Below are 19,166 nucleotides of genomic sequence, written 5' to 3'. Positions count from 1 at the left end.
AAATTTTTCCCTATCCCCCCATCTTCAAGGGCAGTTCTTTCCTTTTCTCTTTTCCGTTTTCTTCAACTAACGTGCCCTCTTAGTCCATCAGCCCTTGTTGTGTGAAAGCTCTTATCGCTTGCAGCATTTCTGTACTTTGGAGCATCGCTCTTCCTTGTGTTCATGTTTTCCTGCTTTAAAAATACTGTAATTTTCTGGTTTGGAAGAACATTGTTAATTCTCATCTCTGGTTGAGGGGTTGGATGGGAAGCGTAATAATGAGCCTGATAGAGATAAATCTTTGCCACTCTTTACTGACAATCTTCCTAGAACTGAGTCTTCCAGAGCTGGTTTGATGATGGTTTCTCTGTTATGGTGGCGTCAGTCAGGAGAAAGAAACTGCTCTAGACCTTTCAGCACGCGGGGTTGAACTCAGGGTGTTTGTCCTTTGGTCACAGAAGATCGGAGAAGCCCAATAGGGGTGCTCGACTACCTATAAACTGTGCTTACCCATAAGACTGGAGAGACAGTGGGAGGGGGAGGTGTTGCCAGAGCCCACAGCCCAGGCTCACCTTCAGGGAGCGAGGCCATGGCAGGGACATACGGGGTCTGGAAGGCACATCAATGCTGGGTGTGCTGCACAGGCTGAGCAAGAGAGGGACAAACACCCTTGATCCTCTGCAGCGCCTCTTTCCCTTCTGCTCCCTGCGGGTCCTTTGCCAGTGACTCTCACTAGTTGAACCTATGTGGCATTTTGGTGACAAGGGAGCCTTGGAAATATATTTCCTTAGAGGAAGAGGAGAAGATGGATTTGAAAGCAAAAGACATAGGACTGGCACAGTTCCTGTATAAGAATCATCTGACATAATGGATGGAGTCTCTCTTTTTATCCAAATAATAGTCACTCTCTATATCAAGGTACCTGATTATATGCCATTATGTGATAAATGAAAGATGCAAAAATAATACAACTGTAGCATAACTGAGATAAAACCAAAGAATAAAGACCTGTGTTTAAGTTATTACCCCCTTCTTTGTTCTGCCTTAAAAAAAGATCTATGTCCCTCCTCTTCTGGCTGCCATTCTACTGGTCAGCAGCCCCCTCATCATTGGGCAGTAAGATGAGTGGGGTGGGGGCAGGGAAAGCGTGCTGGTAGCTAAAGTTTTTAGCTTCTGGATGGGGTACCTGGAGAAAATTCAAGGTATTTGAATTTTACCAGGTAAAATTACCAGCACCGTCTCCCTGCTTTCAAACCTATGAAATAAGAGCTAACTATGTATGTAGACCCCAGCTAATCACAGAACCCAGAATGGTCCCCTCAAGATGGTCATGTTGGAACCAACAAAGGGTATAGGTGATGCTGACCCCAGAATGAGCGGCGACAAGCTGTCACCCAAACCCAGCAACCGTATTTTATACAATTTATATTTTTTTGATCCAGTGGGATGATGTGGTGTCAGTACTGCACGCTAGTGTCTTCCTACTGTGTCTACTTCCTTGTCTGGCTTCCCATCTTCAGCCACTTCAGTTGGGCTCTGGTCAGTCCTGCTTGACAAAGTCCTCCCAGCGGGACCTGCTAACTGCCCAGCACCGTGCTCACCTTCTTTGATATTTCTGTTGGCTGTTTAGTAGCATTGAGAATTGCCAAGCACATTATTACTCTCTGAAACTTTTCAACTTTCATTCAAGATATACATTTGGGGAGGGGGTTCCTCCTAATTTTTGACAGTTATTTCTTGATTTTTATGTCTAATTCCCTTTTTACCCTAAATATCTGTGCCCTCAGAAATTCCAAAATGGGCTTCTTACCTCCTTTCAATGCGCCTCCCCCTTTTCCCGTCATGAGCTCCCTGGGCCCTCTCACGCTATGCATTCGGCTATACCTAGCATTCAGATCTCCTTCTCGCAGGCCTGATTTGCCATGTTTGCAGATCGTCTCCCCCGGGGTCTTTCCCCTCACATTCAGCACACCCCAGAGGAAACCTGTGATACTCCTTCTTCAAACCAGTTCGCTTCTCAGCAAACAGTAGCCTGTTCACTAGAACACCTACTAGTGTCTCTGACCTCCTCCAAGTCGAGTTAGCAACTGTCGTCTGTGCTTCTGTAACATGAAATGCATGGCTCTCCTGAGACTCTTGGCAGTGAATTACTATTTGTCTTTTACCAGACTGTGAGTTCACCAGGAGCAGGGACTGCATCTTCATCACCTCCAAATCCTCAGGGCCCAACACCTTACACACCTGATTGCTCATCATCTCCTTCTTTCTCAAATGTTCCAATCACCCTCAAAAGAAAATTATGAAATTATGCAGTTTGTATGAAGAATTTGTTAGCTGTTTGGAGAATTCATGTGATCTTTCATTTTCTTAAATGTCTTTAGAACAGTTGCTTATATGGGCTAATTCTTTTTATAGAGTTTGGACACAGTGACTTCATTTCTAGATGCCTGAGGATATGACTTCCAGCCACTTGGGAAATGTGCAAGTTCTAAGCCACAAGCAATCAATTTGTCTAGACCATGAAGTTTATTGTGATGGGCATTTACCTGTCACCTACACTATATTTATTTCTATAAGGTGGATGAAGAGGATAAGAGGATAATAATCTTTGACAATTGTTTGGTTTTTCACCCCAGAGTTTCATAGATCTTTGGTTTTAGCCATGCCTACTTTATTTAGAGTAACATTTTTATTCACGCTATTTGGAGTATGTGAAGGAAGATATATAATTATAAAAATTTTCAAGGATATTTTCTTAATTTAAACTTAGTGAGCTTGCAGGGATCTCAGAAGTTCCCCAAAGACCTGGCACACTTAATTTGAACTTATTCTTCATTATATTTTAAGTCTAGAATTTGGATGGATGAAATAACTTAAAAATCAAGTTTAGGTTAGGGGGTGGAGGGACTGAGCAAAAAGAAAAAAGGACTCATGGACATGGACAACAGTGTGGTGATTGCTGGGGGTAAGGGGGTATAAGGGGCTAAATGGAAATGGAAAAATATATTAAAGGTTAAATCAAAAGAAAAATAAATCAAGGTTAAGTGAAATGTCTTAAATTCATTCTTAGCCTTGGTTTCTTAGAAAATAGAATCTCATGTAAAGAACTAATGTACTTTTTTGGAAGATGCAACCCTAAGGTGGTGAGAGTGAGGTAAAAGATAAACACAGGTGTGGAGGGCTGCCTCGCCAACCTGCCGCTGCGTCACGGGACTGTGACGGAACTGTGAAAAGACACGGCGAGGCCCACGGGTGCATCTGTCTCCTCAGTGAAGGGAGGACAAAGATGTTTAAATGGACAGAGCCATCCATGGTGGAGTGTTTCCTGTTTGGGTCCCTCCTGTTTTCTGTTCACTGTTTCTGAAAGTTCACTGCTACTCGAAGTTAACTTGCTTGTCTCTTGGGTTACACCATTCAGCTTTGCCTGTGGTCATGATGAAGGATGTCAAATTTTGTGTGGTGGTGTTTTATTCATTTCCCTGTTTTGTACAAGTTATATTTCACCAGTGGCCTAACTTAAGCCATATTGTTTGGATTCCAGATGCAGAAGCAGGAGGCAGACTTACTTCACCCAAGGCCGATGGGCTACGCTGTTGGTGGTAACTAAGAACAAATGACTGCTCATCTACAAGGAGAGTCCAGGAGGCAGGGAATGCACGTATAAATTCAAGAAGTGCAGAGAATTAGTGTCTGATAGAGGTGATGACTCCAGGCTCTCCCCTTCCAAACTCTTCCCCTGTGCTTTTGCACAGAAGCTATGTCAATTATAAACAAGTTGCCATGAATAATAAATCATCACAGATATTTTATTGAGGTACAATTGACACAAAACATTAATAGTTTTAGGTGTACAACATAATGATCTGATAGATATAGGCATTGTAAAGTGACCATCACAATAAATCTAGCCAACATTTCTCACCAAGTGTAGCTACACAATTTTTTCCTATGATGACCACTTTTAAGATCTACTCTCTTAGCAACTTTCAAATAGTACAATGCTATTAGCTATAGTCAGCATCGTCACAGATATTCTGACCTGGAAAAATTATTCAAAGCTAAAATGTGCTCACAATCTTTTTTTTTTTTTTTTAAACTCTGTGTATTACTCTGGGAGAAGGCTGGGCTACCCTTTGGTGAGGGATGACTCCACAAAACACCCTCCGTGACTCTTCCGATAACCTGTCTGTCTGCTTTCCTTTCCTCAAGGTGTTTTAGGAGACTGAAGGTATCTTGCCACTGGCCTCTGTTGCAATAAATATAGAAAACTAGAAACATGAACAATCTGCAGTTTTCCAGTGATGAGGCATATAGAAAGGAGTGTTATTCTGGGAACTTCGGTTACTTTGCTGAGCTTGAAGAATTATTTTCAGAGAAATGCGTGTCTTGGTCCCAATTGCATTTCAGATTTTCTTTTTTTGGTTGGGAAAGAGAACAGGATGTTTTGTTTTCACTGGAACATTAGGAAGAGCCGCTCTGTGTGTCTCCCCACATGACCATACCTAGTCAGCTGGTGCAAGTGATGCCTTCAGATACGAGCAAGCAAAGCTTTGGCTAGAAACACTTGTCCGACTCTGTTCTCCATGTTCGGGCTTTGGACACTGATCCCAGTGCCACGAATCAACTTGTTAGCACTCCTGATAAGTCTTTTCTGCTGAGATCAATACTGCACTACCTGGATGTATTTTTGAGAACTTTCCACAATTCCCTCTTACCTTGATTCATTCAGTCCTAAAGCATCTTCTAATGTTTATTATCTTTGAGTTTTGCCTCTCTGAGTTGTACCTCTTCTATTCTTTGATTGAAACTGGAATCCAGACCTGAGTATAAGATGGGGCTGGGAGTCCTTCATTCTGCTGGGCTCCTTCTGTCCCTCAGTTGGCTGTTCCTTGTCGGGTCCCGCACCATCACTGCCTTTCAGCAATGTCCATGGGAACTGTCCCACCTGGAATTCCAGCTGATCATTTGTGAACCAAAGCTTTACCTGAAGTTGGTGGTCAGCATCCTGTGGCAGCCCAGATTACCTAGAAATAGCCAGTAAGCAGGACAAGCTGTGTCACTGGTGGCCCAACCAATATGGCTTGAATTCTGAGATGTACATCTTATCATTTTTAGAAGTCAATGGAGAGTAATATTTTTCCTGTATCTTCCTGACGAAGGAGAAGGCTTGATGGAGCAGCTTTCTCACCTTTCTTCCTGAAAGGGCGGACTGCTCTGCAGATTGGTGTCCAGCTTGATGGACATCAATAAACCCTCCCACTGGCAACTCACATTTCACCCAGCAATGTGAAAAAGCAAATAAATAAAAGCCCATTCAATCCCGCAAGTGCTTTGCAAGCTCTGTCATGAAAGAAAAGTAAGAAGAGAATGGCTTTGATGATTTAAAACTCACTAGGATGTTTCAGTTTAAATAAGGTCGTGGTTTTATCATGGAGATTTCAGTTACCTCTACAGTAACTAGCTGAAAAAATGGTTTGGTTTTTTTAGAGATTCCTGTAATATGAGTCTACTTTTTGGCATGTGCTTTACTAAATATTGTGGGGGGAATAAGAGAAAATGCAGGTGATATAAAGAGGATTTGTGCCATTATTTGCTCAGGCTTGTGCTGTATAGCAATCTAGCAATCATGAATAGATACTGCATTGCCCTAACTTATTTACCATTAATTCATCTTTACCCAGATGTATTGAGATATAACTGATATATAACATTGTGTAAGTTTACTGTGTACTGTATGTTGGTTTGATACACTTTTACATGAGTACATATGGTGAAATGATGGCCTTAGCTGGCACCTTCATCATGTCACATAATTGCCATTTTTTTCTGTGGTGAAAACATCGAAGATCTGCCTTAGCAACACTCAGGTGTATAATGTTTAGTAACTATACTCACTATGCTGTGCATTGAACAACCAGAATTTTTCCATTTTGTAACTGAAGTTTGTACCCTTTGACATTTCCCCATTTCCCCCACCACCCAGGCTGTGGTAAGCACCATTCTTCTCTCTGTTTCTATGAATTTGCTTTTAAAGATTCTACATATGATAGCATACAGTATTTGTCTTTCTCTCCTTGACTTATTTCACTTAGCACAATGCCCCCAAATTTCATTTTTTTAAAGATTTTATTTATTTATCTTTAGAGGGGAAGGGAAGGAGAAAGGGAGAGAAATACCAATGTATGGGTTCCCTGCTGGGAACTGGCTTGCACCCAGGCACGTGCCCTGACTGGGAATCGAACTGTGATCCTTGGGTTCACAGGCCCGCACTCAATCCACTGAGCTATGCCAGCCAGGGCTCAAATTTCATTTCATTGCAAATGGCAGGGTTTCATCCTTTCTTATGTTTGAATAATATTCCTAATATGTACCACATCATCTTTACACATCCATCCATTGACAGACACTTAGATTGTTGCTATGGCTTGGCTATTGTGAATTATGCTGAAAGGAGCATGGTAGTGCAGAAATCCCTTTGAGATCCTGTCTTTGTCTCTTTTGGATATTTTTGCAGAAATAGTGTTGCGGAATCATGCATTGCCTTAATTTAGCTCCAGCAAGATATTCCAGTGATTGTCACTCACTTGAATAACGTCATACAGTGAAAGAGTCTTGACTGGAAGATAAGTACTCACAGAACTACCTCCTAAGATAGTGGTGTACTTGGAAAAACAGAAGTTATAATGAGTGAATGAGCATATTTCAGTAAAGAATTAATATTTTTCTATTGACCTCATGAGTTCTAAAGCTTATCTAGATTCTCGAATGGTGGAAGCCCCTCGGTAGGTCAATTCCTTTCTCTATCCCTGCAAAACGCTTGCGTGTTTTCACAGGCCAGTTTTAGTGAGGGTTTAATATTCATTCAGTTTTACTAGCTTCGTTTTCCCATGGAAAATTTAGGGTCTATGGGGATTAATTAGAGTCATCTGTCAGCACACAGTATTCAAAGCACAGTTTGGCTTCCACTGGGTAACTTCCGGTTTATCCTATCACCTTTCACTTTGCTTCTATTCGTGGCTCCATTATCAGTTCCCTACATCTGCTCTTTTCGCCTTTTTTTTTTTGGTTCTTGGATCCATAGTAGAATGACTTGTTTATCTCCATAAAAACGAATCTTGAGGTTCTCCCTCCTCCCCAAAGAATCTTTGCTCCTAGAAACTACACTGAAGTTCCTAAAGGGCAAACATAGCTAATTAAGTCAAACTTGAACATTTCCTAGAGACAGAGCACAGTAGCAGAAACCTGGAGCTGGTCCCTGAGCTAGCATTGCCCAGCAGGGGGCTGGTTCACTGCCTGCTCGGCCTCCTGGGAAACGAAGCTGCTGGTTAGGAATCACACTACTTACCGAGTTTTTAATGGGCCGAACTGTTGCTGGCATTCATTGAGTATAAGTGACTGGGGCTCCAGTAGAACTGGTAATTTTTTTTTCTGGAGAAACAATTATCGGGGTGTTAAAACACTTCTGAGTATAAATAGTGAGTAGACACTTCTGAGCGGCTAGAGTCATGGGTGTTTTTTATTTGTTTCTTGTTATTCTGCCTATTCTGTAATGAGAATGCATTGTTTTCTAAGAGGAGTAACACTATAAATCATAAAATAAAAGCAGTAGAAAAGCTTAATTTAAAATAAATTTTTTTGGTCAATCATTCCTGCTATATTTGGCCGAGTTTGAAAAATGTTTTTGGTTGTGTGAATTGGAGGAAAATTAATGTTGTTCATCACTAGTTGGTGTTTTTTGTTCTAAAATGTTTGTTCATACTGTTTGCCTATTCTTTCATGTGACTTAATATAATTCTTTTAAAATTAAGTTGTTTCTGATAGAAATCTCACAAAGAAAACAAAATCTGAGTAGGAAATAATGTTATGAAAATGATATGAAACATTGTAGAACTTCCCTAAAATGCTCTAAAAATTTACCAATGTATGAAAAACAAGTTGTTAGGGAACATACATTTTATATAAACATCACCTTAAATTATTCTCTTGACCTATTTAATTTTGTTGAACTGTTTTTGACTAAATCAAGTGCTACCAGTGGAGCTAGTTCCAATAATTGTTTTCTCCAGGTACTAGCAACTCATTTTTAATTCTCATATTAAAGGGAAAACCTGGTTTTATTAACCCCTGTGCATATCTTTTAATCAAGGATCTGGTGCCCTGCGTCATCCTTCCTCCTGTAAGGAAATCTCCAGTCCAGGTTCCACTTCCTACTTTCCTCCTCTCTTTCTTCCCTTCCCTCTCCTCCAGCTTCTCCCTCTTGTCTCCTGTCCTGACCTTCAGTTTCCTTCCCTCCCCTCCTCTTGTCTTCTCTTTTCTTTCCTCTCTTCCTCTCCTTTTCTCTGCCCTTGTCTCTCCTTCCCCCTCCCCACCCATCTCTCCCTTCCTTCCTTCCTTCCTTCCTTCCTCCCTCCCTCCCTCCCTCCCTCCCTCCCTTCCTTCCTTCCTTCCTTCCTTTCTGTCTTTCTTTCTTAAATAGAGCTGGACTTAAAATGAAAAGAGACAGAGGTACAAATAACAGGCTTCTCCTGTTTCCTGGTAATGAGTGAGAAGATTTAGTTACATCTTTCTGGACACACTTAACCATTTAACTCTATTCTCAATTTCATCCCTGTAACAGAAACTGTTCCCCAAGACACTCATTGTAATGTTTTGTCTTATTTGACAAGGCCATGAGTTCATTGAATTTTTATGCTAAAAAATCAATATATGGCTTTAATTGTACTTAACCATGTGTTAGTGAACTTTTGTGTCATATAAATTAAAATTCTTTAGCTTCATAGTTTACATAATGTAGTAAGATAAATCCTGGGATGAAGAGGTTTGTATAGGTTAACTAGCTTTGCTCTTATTGGTCTTAATCCTGAAATAACCTTAAAATAATTGAATTTGTGGCATAGCACTTATTTTCTTGTTTTGGATTTATTTTAAAGAAATAAAACCTTGTAATACAGTTAAAGACTACTCTATACTCTTTTGCAATCCTCTCTACATGCAGAAAGAATCACTTTTTTAAAGCTGTGTGTATTTGCTAGTTGTTTTATTATTTTTTATATATACATATTTTCATAGACAATATATATAATTATTTTGTGTGCTTTTAACCTGTAAATGTCATCATATTGTCTGAAACTTGTGTTTTTCAGACTGCATTATATTTTTGAGAGCTATCACATAGACCTAATTCTGTCGTTTTTAATATCCTGTATTGGTTTCTTTTTTAAAAAATGATTTATTTATTTATTTATTTATTTATTTATTTTTAGAGAGAGGGAGAGGGAGGGAGGAAGAGAGGGGAAGAAACACGAATGTGTGGTTGCCTCTCCCACCCACTACTGGGGTGTGACATGTATGTATCTATTATTTGTATTATTTACAAATAATTATTTGTAATTATTTTATTATTATTAAATAATAAATCACATTCATTATTATTTTATTAGAGATTTTATGTATTTATTTTTAGAGAGAGAGTAAGGGAGGGAGAAAGAGAGGGAGGGAAACATCAATGTGCAGTTGTCTCTTGCATGCCCCCTACTGGGGACCTGGCTTGCAACCCAGGTCTATGCCCTGATTGGGAATCAAAAATGCAACTCTTTGGTTTGTAGGCCGTCACTCAATCCACTAGTCACAGCATCCAGGGCTAATGGATGAATCTTAAAAATTTGCATTTACTTTAATTATTGATACATATGTGTATATACCCATCCATCCATACATGCATGTATATATACATCTGTATACATGTATACATTCGTACATACACACATATATTTTAGGAGGTTATTCCAAACTTTTCTGTTTGCCAATTTTGAATTTTTTTACTTAAAATGCAAACTTAGTTTTTATTAAGATAAGCAATAGTTGACAAGTATCAAAATATTTAGCAGCCATTCTGGGCATTCTAGCTCCAGTTCTTTTTTCCTTGAAGCCAGCCCTTGAGTGTGTCGTTATTTCAGCGAGGGCCTGGGGTGACAATGTCTTGCACTCTTATAGCTGGAGGAGCGCAAGCTGTGTGTGGAGCTTCCTGGTTTTTGTGAGACAGATAATTGGTTTAGGTTGTTCTCATGCTCCAAGCAGTTAATTCCTGATACCAATTCTGTAAATTGAATCAAATGCACTCTTAGAAACAATGGGAGAATAAAGGGTGCTGGTCCCAATGGAAGGCCTAATACTTAATCATTATGAAATGCGCGTAAACCCTGGCTTGAATCAACTTACATCTTTTGTGTGTGTATGTGTTTAGATTATTTTTATCACAGCTAGATTTTCAGCTCATCTCTTTTAATTAACTATTGACAAAACCTCCTGATTATTCTTTTCTCTCCCCTATCTGTCTTCTCCAGTTCACCTCATTTTCTTGCCAGGGCATTTTTTCGAAGGTGAAACAAATGTGTAAACTAGGACTAGAATATAAAACCTACACCAAAGTACTGTTTTGTAACTAAGCGTGGTGCAACTTGGGTGTTGGATAAATGATATTGGATCATTGTGCTTCATTTTCCTGTAGCTCGGGAAATTATCTTTACACCAAAATGCACAGTTTAGGATGTATTTGCGTAAAAGTGGAGAGATGACATATGAATGAAATCTAACAATTATGACCTCAGGTCTTTCATTTTGGCACCCTGGTCTTTTTAGTTTTGCATAGTAGTAATGATGCAAAACTAAAAAATATAGATGATATTTTAGAATTTCATTGAGCCTCATTACTGCAAACATAATTTCTCAAAATGTGTCTACCTACTATTACTCGAGTTTTTTCTTTTCTCTTTTTAAAGTTGTGAGAAACCATGCCAAATGTCAAGTAAAAGAGATGAAGACGTATGATAAGTATACAGAGCTCTGAATCCTAGTTGAGGTTCTATCATTAGCTAGTTGACTTGTCCTTCACTCCTCCAGACCTTAGTTTTCCTATTGTAAAATGAAGGTGCCAGATGGATGGTCTCTAATGGATAGTCCAATTCTGATAATTCCTCAAGTAACCAAGCCAGAATTACCGACCTCCTGTAAGAGAGCCAATTGATAGTTTTATTGGATGAAGCTGTGTTTCATATAGTCACTACCAAGAATGTTGTTTATCTTGATGTTTTCTGGTCATGAGAAGCTTCCTTATATATTATTGACCTTGTATGTCTATTAAAAATTCATATTTCTTAAAATGTCAATCTTACTTTGGCTTTTGTATCTCAAACACCTTGAGTTTCCCACTCATCTCTGTAAAGGGTGTGTTGCCAAATTTTGTTTGAGTTACAAGGAGTCCTTGTGGTCCCCTCAGCTGTAGCCACGGGCCTAGGATCACTATGGTCCTATAGAAAGAGGACAAGTTTGTAGTCACCAGACCTGGGTTTGAATTCTGGTTTCAGTCTCTTGCCCATGTCACAGAAGGTTCATTGTGACCATTTAAGTGAGGCATCTAGAGATACTAAACAAAAAATTCCAAAGGGAGTTTCCTGAGAAAGGAAGATTTTAAAGAAAATATGTGGGAACCATTTTTTTTTAACAAATTCCCCAACTCATCAGCTGTAAGGAGGATATAAACAATTTTAAAAAGAATGGAGTGAGAATATTGGCAAGAAGGATGCCTTTTGAGAGAGTTCTTGGGGTTCTGGGAGTCTCATCCCCCTCTACACGCCATTAAGAAAAATCATCTGGGACTTTCACAAGACCATTTGAGTAGCATGAAGTTCTCCTTCCCAGGCTGGACACAATGGCCTGGGGACATCTCATGCTGGAGCAATCTCTAGCCCCAGAGAGTGTGGCTGGTGAAGTTTTCTGAGAACTGCACGAATGGAAGAAGGGCTGTCTTGGATCCTGCACGGGTCTTTCCTGTGTGTCAAATGTGAAAGAGCTGACCTGGAGTCATTTCGCATTATTCCTAAGAGGACCCCCTTGAAGGGTGATGGGACTCCAGTGGAGAGAGCATATCTGTAGAGTGAAACAGAGCAAATCCAAGGGACACCCAGAGGAAAGCTACGCATCTCCTGGGTCTTGCTTGTCAGATGCTCCAAAAAGGTGCCCAGTAGAGATGGAGTTGGTTTTCCCATGTGCCAAGTCCTGAGAAGGCAGTCAGCAGAGGAAAAGACCAGCACCTTTGAAATCTCTGTGCCCTTCTCCCTCTTCCTTTCCTTTACTTGATCAAGCAGAAACCTGAGGCAACCATGGTGTGAGAAGACAAGTCAGGGACAAGAAGAAAGAACAACCAGGAAAGGGAAAGACAGAGGTCCTCTTTCTGTTTCTTGCTTGAGAAAGTGAACAGATGTGACTAATGTATTGTGATTGTGAATGGACTGTAAGACTTTATTTTCTTCAGACTGAGCAGTAAAGTCTTGAGTCTGCCTGACTTTTCACCCAACTGAATACATTTTAAAGGGACAGAGCAAAACAAAAATAAAGTTGTGTTCTGAATACACCACAAGTGAGTTTGTTCTGTGCCCCTTAAAGGGTGCCATCCAGGCAATTTAGTTAACCTCATGATCCTCTGTCTCCTTATCTATAAATTAGTGATAATAATACTTTTTTGTGCAGAATAAGAGAGATATAATGATGGTAAATTGTTTTAGTCTTTGTAGAGAGTTTGATTAATGCTATCTTCTTTCAAATTTTCCTACTTAATTTTAAATCATTTAATAAAATAATAGCTTTGATTTGATCACCACCTTCTAGGAAGAGGAAGAAATTTAGAGTGAAAAGCATGTTGACATTTTTTCAATTTTATTTTGATCAAAGGGTTTCTTCCCCATCTTCACAGCTGCTCGTCAGCCTTCAATAATGGCAGGCAAGTCCTAGACCACATATCCCCTTGTGTTCTGACTACAGGCAGCCACAGGATGTCCACTGCTTCTCAGAAGAGATGGGGGTGTGGCACAAAGTTCATCTCCTGTGAGAGCACCTGACACAACACTGCCTATTTTCAATATCTGTGGATGCTGTACTTTTTCTCAGAGGATTCTTTAGAGCAAGGGAAAGAATTTCTGCTGTAGCAGGCAGGATCTTAGAAACGGTTCCTGCCTCCTCTTTTGGCTATCGGGTGACAGTAAACAGGTGACACAAGAAGAGCCCTTCGACAAGGCTATAATTAGATGCCAAAGAGACTCATGTATCTGTACCTTCTCCCCACCTTCCTCACACGATAGAGAACCACAGTGACTCAAAGGAAAATGTTCGTTCTGAAGCGCAGTTCCTGTTGGCTTCTTATCATTTGTTAACCCATGTGCTCTTTCTATGAGAAAAAAGTTTGTGTGTGGTTCTCTTTGGAGATAGTGTCTGTGGTGGGTGTAGAACTGTAAGTAGTCCCCATGTGAGAATTTATAGGGGTTGCAGAACAGTGGTTCATTTTACTGGATAAAAGAGACTTCTGTGAGTCCCCAGTGGTTAGGAATGGAAATTCAACACAGGGCCACTTAGGAAACAGAGCTCATATTTCTACTGTTGTCATGCTATTCTAGGCAGAGGTTGGGTCACCATAGGTCACAGTAAAGAGGACTCAAGGCCCATCTCTATCAGAACCTGACATGGCAGGCCTGAGATGGTGACACCTACAGTGGCAGAAAAGCCCTTGCTTTAGTTTTCAGCAAGGACTAATTTCTGTGGCACAATGCTGCAGAACTCAGGCGAAGAAGTCAAGTCTGTATGTATCAACTATTTCTGGATGATTTTAGTTCAATACTAAACACTTAGTTTTATAAGAAATTCGGTGAAATTTTTGAAAAGCACTTGTTAGGTAATAACAAATTTAATAAATTTATGCCAGTATTTAAATTAAAACAAAAAGACAACCCACACAATGGGCCAACATATTCACTGATACATCTAATAAGGGGTTAATATCCAAAATTTAAAAAGACCTTACAAAACTTGACAGCAAAAAATCAAACAACCCAATTAAAAAATGGACAAAGGACCTGAAAATACACTTGCCCACAGAGGACATGCAGATGACCAGTAGACATATGAAAAGATGCTCAATGTCACTAATCATCAGAGAAATGCAAATTAAAACCACAATGAGATATCATCTCACACCTGTCAGAATGGCTATCATTAATAAATCAACAAACAACAAGTGCTGGTGAGGATGTGGAGAAAGGGAAACCATTTTTACTGTTGGTGGAAATGAAGACTGGTGCAACCACTGTGGAAAGCAGTATAGAGATACCTTAAAAAAATGGATCTGCCTTTTGACCCAGTGATCCTGGCAATATATCTGGAGAAACCAAAAGCACTAATTCAAAAGGCCATAAGCACCCCTTTGTTCATTGCAGCATTATTTATAATTGCCAGGATACAGAAGCAGCCCAAGTGTCCACCAGTAGATGAGTGGGTAAAACAACTATGGAACATCTACACAATGGAATTCTCCTTAGCCGTAAAAAAGAAGAAAAATTTACCCTTTGCAACAGCATGGATGGACCTGGAGGACACTTTGCTAAGTGAAATAAGCCAGTCGGAGAAAGACAAATGCCATATGACTGCACTTATAAATGGAATCTAATGAACAAGCTGAACTAGCAAGCAAAACGGAGACAGACTCAGACAGAGAGCAGGATGACAGCTAAGAGTGGGGTGGGGTAGGGGGCAGAGGGACTGAGCGAAAAGGAAAAAGGACTCATGGACGTGGACAATAGTGTGGTGTTGCAGGGGTGTGTGAAGGGGTGTAAGGAGACTAAATGATAATAGAACAAATACAATAAATTAATAATGCACAAAAATTTTATCAATATGAGTATAAAGATTATGAGTTAGGCCCTGGCTGGTGGTGCTCAGTGGATTCAGTGCGGGCCTGTGAAGCAAATGATCACGGTTCGATTCCCAGTCAGGGCACATACCTGGATTGCAGGCCAGTTCCCAGTGAGGGACACATGAGAGGCAACCACACATTGATGTTTCTCTCCTTCTCTCCTTTCCTTCCCCTCTCTCTGAAAATAAATAAATAAAATATTAAAAAAACTAAAAAAAAAGATTATGAGTTAGGTAGAACTGTGGAAAGTTTAATGATAAGCCATCCTTGTAACACCATCCTCACCCAAGAGTTTTACCCCCAAAAGCAAACAATTTCTAAATTAACAGTGCTTTATTACCCCTGGAATGTACTTCTGTTCCTAAGTGATATGCGTATATTTGCTATTACCTCATTTCCCCATTTTAGATATTTTCTGTTGTTTCTCTCATATAAGATAAAAATGGGAGGTATATTTTTTGATACCATATATATTATAAACGTGTCTTTATAATTTTGTTCTTAGTTTATTAGTTATCTGGATATCTATTTCTAGGTTGGAAATCATTTTGATTTGAAATTTTAGGCCTGTTGCTCTCTTCTCATTCAGCTTCCAGTTGATTTCTAATTTTTTGATTACTCTAACCCTCAGAAACTTATAGGATCATTATTCTTGGTTTTCTGGACCTTCATAGTGACAAGACTTAGTGTGGATCATTTTTCTTTCATCGGGCTGGTACTTGCCATGCTCTTTCAATTGGGAAATTGAATTTTGTAATTTATTTGATAATTGCTTCCCATCTATTTCCTCTGTTCTCTTATTCGGGCGTGATAAGTTGAGTACATAACTTAGATGTTAAGTCTGTGATTAAAGGTTCCAATTTTCTTAATAGTTTCTCTGTTATTTTCTACTTGCTTTTTTCTTCTCCATTTTACTAACTTTGTCCTTCTACCCTTTTTAATATATATTTATTTTGTTTCCAAGATCATTAATTTGTGAGTGTTTTTGAGTTTCTTTTACAGATGGTATTTTTCATGTTTCACGAATGAAATGTTTTTTCTAAAGATGTTCATTATATTAGAGATGTAAAATACATTTCTACATCTCACAATGTGTATTCACTCAGTTTTGTTTTCAAGCTGATCTGTTTGGTCTCTCAGGTCACAGGATTTCCTCACTTGTTCGGTGGCCTGAACTATCTATTCATAAGTGAGACTGAGGCACTAAACACCCAACACGAAGCCTTAGGGATGTGGTTGAGCCATGTTGGTGCATGGTTATCCTGGCTATGTGTCCATATCTCAGGACTTTTCAGTGGACAGCCTTCCTCCGGCTGCTTTCTCTGAGAGCAAAGTGGAGGACTCCCTTAACCTGTGCTTCTGTTTCCAGTACGATGCTTCCGTCCTTCCTGTTTGGGTCTCAGCCTGAAGCCCCATCCAGTTTAGTATCTTAACAGGATAACTACATCTCCCATTAGGCTGAGGGAAGGCAGTAATGGGGGAAGGATGTGCTAAGTGGAGGGTGGTATGTGAGTGCTCATGTAAACTTTCTGCAAATCCATCTGCTTTCATCTTCTTGCTTTACCTTCGCTCTTCATGCCGGCTAACACCTCTACTACCTGAGACTTCCCTGGCTTCCTGAGGCACAAACTGATTTTTTTATAATTGGCTTCTCCATTACAAGCTCTTAGAAATCAGTATTTACAGATTTATGAGGTACAATATTACTCTGGGTCATAAAATGTGTTAATCTCTCTGACCCTCTGTCTCTATGTCTGTTCCCATTTAATTTCTATTTCTCTGGGTAGGTTTTCAGCTGCCATTTGTGATTATTTTCATTATTATAGGGGTTTGAATAAAAATGTGTTTAATGGCCCAAGTGTTGCCCCCTACTCTAAGATTTCTTCAACCATGGAGTCATGCAGGCTTTACTATAGATTCTATAATGCCCACTTCATTTATTCCACTTCTGGAATAATGCTTAACCACTGCTATAGTCGGCCGCACACTGACAAGTGGTTTTGCTTTGCCTAGTTCTCCACTATTTGTTCCTACCCACAAGTCACTCTCATAGCCAGTTGAAACCCGGTGGCTGTAGTCCTGCAATGTGCATGTGGCAGGTGTCCCTTACCCTGATTCAGTCTCTGTCCTTGCATTGGGGCACTGGAGGTGACCAATACCAAGTCCTTCCCCTCTAAGACTTATATTCTAGAGAGGGAGGAAGTCAAACCAATATGCAGGAAAACTCCCAGTAGGTCAGGTGGTAACAGGTGCTGTAGACCAGAGTAAATTAAAATCAGTGCTATGGGTGTTTGTGAAGGAAAGCTAATATTTTATGTAAAGTGGGTAAGGAGGATGCCACTGAGAAGGTGATTAAGTGGAAACTGAGATTAATGGGGTAGAGAGTAAGCAGGCCCCACAAAACCCATGGTGGGGGCATAATTGCCAAGTTCAGTAAGTAGTAAAGGGGCCAGTGTGATCCAAGTAGAAGGAAATGAGCCCACCTTGCAGGACATCAGTAGCCTTTGCTAAGACTTTGGTTTTCACCCGAATAGACTTTTGAGCTATTGGCTCTGAGCAGAGGAATGACATGATCCCTTATGAATGGATGGACTCAATTTCACTATAATGTGTCATTGTATGTTTATCTATGACATGATGCTGGCAACATCATACATGTTGAGTATTCAGACACACCTGTTGGGTATCATACTTGCATTAGCTGTGCCTTAATTTTCCATAACCAGGTCTCTGCCCTGTTGATTTTTCCAGGCTCAATTAGGACAAGCTTCCTGGTCTTCTCCATGCCCAACCCTTCCTACTACTTTGTTTACAGATCTCACTCAACAATCCGTTTCTTGTCGCTTTTAAATGTTTGCCTAAATGTACAGCTCAATTATTTGCTTGAGGGTAATGGGACTTTCCATTCTCTTCCTTCTCCTGTTTCCTCTTTGCTGTAAGGTTTCTGCCCACAGATTCTTGAACTTAATGAAACTTGATATTTGGTCACGTTATGCCTGGCAATTCACATTAAACAAATCACTAAGATGAGGTTGTGTTTTGGAAGAGAACTGAGTAGTTTCACTTCTAAATAGTCTCTCAAAATAATATGCTCTTACTGGAAATGGTTCTACAAAGACTTTATGAACTCTTGGAAACACTGCTTGGCTACTTATCATGGAAAAGCAGATGTCTTTGGTGAGATATGCTGCCAAATCAGTCTTGTGTTATGCAGCTTCAGTCTTTTCAATGTCAAAATCAGTATGCAAAAAAAAAAGTCAGCATGGGCCACTAGGCATGTCTTCCAGCCAAGGCTGTTATGCACAGAGGGGTTACACGGAGGAGCAGAATGGCAGGGTAATGTGACAATTTCCCTTTAAGAAAGCAATGCTATGCTTCACAAAGGCACCTTGCACAAGAGTGCTCTCTTGTTCACATTTTGTGATCTACTCCATTTCAGTGAGTTCTTTACTGGTCACTCCTTTACTCTGAGTTTAATATTATGAATAATAATGCCATTTAATCAGCCTTCATGTTTTTGCTAGAGTCAATGTTCCTAGTGGAGAAATTGAGAATCAGCCATGGTAGATAATTCAGGGTACAGGTAGGTAGTAATTTCTTTGTCTGGTCTTAATCATAACCACAGAATACCTGAAAGAGAGTAAAATATGGCACTTATAAGATAACCATTCAGGGATTAGGGATCACTGGGATCCACCGCTTAGACCTGTATGTAAGTGCTTCTGTTGTGGTAGGAAGTATCACAAAAATTCGGTGCTAATTGCTGGGCACACAATGCTGAACAAAACATAGTCCTTATTCTCAGGAAGCTTACAGTCCAGAGGTAGGTAGGGGCACACCAGTGAACAGGTGGAACATTTGTCTAGCTGTGCACCAGAGATACATATCTTCTCTTACGGTGTAGAGGTGCTGGGAAGTGGGTTCTCAGCCAGAGACGACCTTTCCCAATCCCTTTGTGTTCAGTGAAGACCGTATGTCTTGTTCTCACCAACAGAATGTGAGTGGAAGTGATGTGTGTTGTTTCTCCGCCAATGCAGTTATGAAGCAGGTGCTTTCTCTACTGTGTCTCCGTGGTTATAGAATAACTTTGTAAGTCACATACGAACTATGGCAGAGTCTCCCCCTGAATCTCCTTCTAAGGGACTGTATGGAGCAGAGATCCCCCACTTCCCACTTAACAGGACACCAGCATGACTCTAAGAGTTACTGTAGTGAGCATGACATAGTTTATATTTCTCCTATAGCAGATGGACTTACTCTAAATAATTCCATTAGCAATTTTTGGAACACCTAGGAACTGACTCACCTGGAAGGTGAAGAAAGTCTTCTAAGGTGGAAATTATGTGGCGTGCTGTTGAGTCAGTGGTCTGATTGAAGGGTTTAGAATGGAAGAAGAAATTGCTTTGGCCTAGAGGTATATGTTTGGGGTTTTCAGGATTTTGAACTTTTT

The sequence above is a fragment of the Sturnira hondurensis genome, unplaced genomic scaffold (genome assembly GCF_014824575.4).
Source record: "Sturnira hondurensis isolate 20B ecotype Veracruz unplaced genomic scaffold, ASM1482457v3 Scaffold0014384, whole genome shotgun sequence".
In the NCBI taxonomy this organism is placed as follows: Eukaryota; Metazoa; Chordata; class Mammalia; order Chiroptera; family Phyllostomidae; genus Sturnira; species Sturnira hondurensis.
The sequence above is the reverse complement of the archived record's forward strand: the minus strand, read 5'-3'. Positions refer to the sequence as shown.